This window comes from Coffea eugenioides, chromosome 3 (genome assembly GCF_003713205.1).
Source record: "Coffea eugenioides isolate CCC68of chromosome 3, Ceug_1.0, whole genome shotgun sequence".
NCBI classification, from domain to species: domain Eukaryota; kingdom Viridiplantae; phylum Streptophyta; class Magnoliopsida; order Gentianales; family Rubiaceae; genus Coffea; species Coffea eugenioides.
The window spans coordinates 47949956-47952597 of NC_040037.1; the positions used below are offsets into that span (position 1 = coordinate 47949956).

Here is a 2642-nt window from a genome sequence, read left to right on the forward strand (position 1 = left end):
CAACAGTATCATGTTCTCTTCAATATGGAGCACAACAAGCAACACATACATTAGATGAAGAGTTAGAATCAACTCTCGCTTGCTTACTAAGCAATTTAACCACATTATTCATTTGAACACTCAACATGTTTAAAATGTCCATCTGTAACATACTTGCATGCCTTTTAGAGTTACCTTACTTATTAGCCCATTGGTTGTTGTTAGCCGCCATCTCCACAATTAGAATTTGAGCTTGCTCGGGTGACTTTCCCATTAGTGCTCTATTTGTGGCTGCATCAATGGTAGTGACGAGCGCTGGGTATACATATAACAATTAGTTCATCCACAGTCAACTTTTACATTTATAAAATTCTAAATACTCCATATGCGATTTTTCGCAAGTATACGAGCCGTGTTTGAGTATAGGATATTAAGGGTTAAACCCACAAGGAAGAATGTCAATTACCGATGATTTCCAAACTCCTTTATTATTTAGACTATCACAAGTGTAAGAAATTAAATCTACACTATAAGCATGAGATAAAAGTAGTAAAAATAACAATAAGAAGCTCCTAGAGGTATGGAATTCCTCACTACTCTTTCAAATAAAATTACCGGATAAGTGAATGCTATTATCTTGGCTAGTTATGGCGTAATTTCCTAATGCATGTGGAACCTACTGTTGTAGTGAATCAATTTTACTTATAACTAATCCATACCTACTCTCGTATATATGAAATTAGTTACAAATTCATTTTTTCTATGAAATTACATGAAACAAGTCACTAAAATCACAAGGATGCACCTCTACTCTCGTGAGTATATTTACTAGGTTTATCACTTCCTTGAACTAGTGTTAAATATCAATTCTCAGTGCAAACTTAATACCTTAAAATTATCACAATTAATGGTAGGTTAATCATGATTAGAAAAATAAAAGTGATAAATAACTTACTCAGAATAATATCATCAAATAACCAAGCAAATATCACTAACAAGATATAGAAAGTTTATCTATAACTCTAGGCATAAACTTTAACTAAATATGAAGAACAAGATCAAAACTTGTATTATAGTTATACATGAACTCAAATACAAAAGAGAAAATGATAGGAAAAAAGTCACTCTTGTCACATGAGATGCATCTCTCCATCTTTGCTTAAATTTTCATCCAAATCTAACTACAAATATAAGAAAGATAAACTAATCTAACTATACTATACTAATAAACCAAGAAAAATTAGCCAAGACTACATTTTTGTGGAGTTTCTCTAGCTTTACAAAGTTATTCAATTAGCTCTCCAAAGGCCCTATTTATAGAGGAATTCAAGCCACAAATGATTTGTTTCTAGTTGGCAAAGTTGACTCTTGAAACTCCCAAAAGTTGTTTCTACAAGAATCCGCACTTGCTTGCTCATTTCTAGCTGAATTTCTTGCAGAAAAATTGGTCAAAAAACTTGTGTAAATAGAGAACAAGTTGCAGAGCAAGTTGCAGCTGCAATTGAAGAATACATGACCTCGAAAACATGACCTGCGGTCACGTATTGACATCACATTTTGCCTTTTTGCAGGTTTTCTCAATTCTGGTCAATCTTTATTCTTGCTCTGTTTATGCACCAATTTCAACTAAAATTTTCTCGATGATGGAGGCTGAACTAACTCTTATACAAAATTGTATCCCTTTCAGTTAGCTTTCCAATGCATCAATAATCATTCAATTGGGAGCTCTGTAGACTAAGAAATGACCAAAATAACCTCAACTGGTCAAAACTTTGTTTTAACTTTCGACAATAAACATGACCAAATGTATTTTGACTTTTTGAGTTGGAAAACTCATGAACTAGATTTTGATATTTCATATGAAAAATAGAGATATTGTTGGCTTCAAAATAGCACAAGAATTACCTCAATCCGATACTTGTAGCTCAAGATATAGCCAAAATATCAAAAGGTGGCAAAACTAAAAAACTCCCTTTCTTTAGAGCTTGATTGCATTTCCTTTTTTGCACTTCATATTCTCTTTAAAATCTTTCAAATCATCAAAAATCATCCACTTATATTCTCAACTCACTCTAATTGATTATTGGAACCTTAAACCTACAAAAACATGAAGTTTTCACCATTAAAATCCATAGAAATACAATTTTTTACACTTAAACCATAAAATGCATAACTTCATTAGAAACTTAGTTAATTAGTTATAAAAGTAAACAAAACACACCAAAACTAAATAATAAAACATACTTAAATCACACAAAATGCACACTTATCAGGTAGTTTTGGTTTGATATACTAAGCCATTACAAAAAGTTTGGACTATGAGCCAATCGGGCAGTCTATGGTGCGGACACTTCCGTAGCAACTCCCTAAAACTGTCTCATGCTTTATATAACGAGTCACTATTGTGTAGACTAAAACTAATAATGTCTATCCTAAGCTTAGCCATCTTACTCGGTAGGAAGACAAGGCATCCCAACTAGTAAAAGTATCAGGAGGATAAGATTACAACCATATCTTGGCTTTATCATGCAACAAAAAAGGGAATAACCTAAGTCTAATTGCATCTTCAATTACTCCATTCATCTTGATAGTGGCATATATCTCCAAGAAAGTAGCCAAGTAAGCATTTGGATCTTCTATGACATTTCCTTCAAATTGAAATT

General features: G+C 32.5%; 1 non-coding gene across 1 annotated transcript; it reads left to right on the forward strand.

Moving 5' to 3' along the window:
• The first annotated feature begins 2312 nt into the window (after positions 1 to 2312).
• LOC113767188 lies at positions 2313 to 2419 on the forward strand. The gene has a single exon (XR_003467908.1). It is a non-coding gene; the product is annotated as a small nucleolar RNA R71 (small nucleolar RNA).
• Positions 2420 to 2642: the final 223 nt, after the last annotated feature.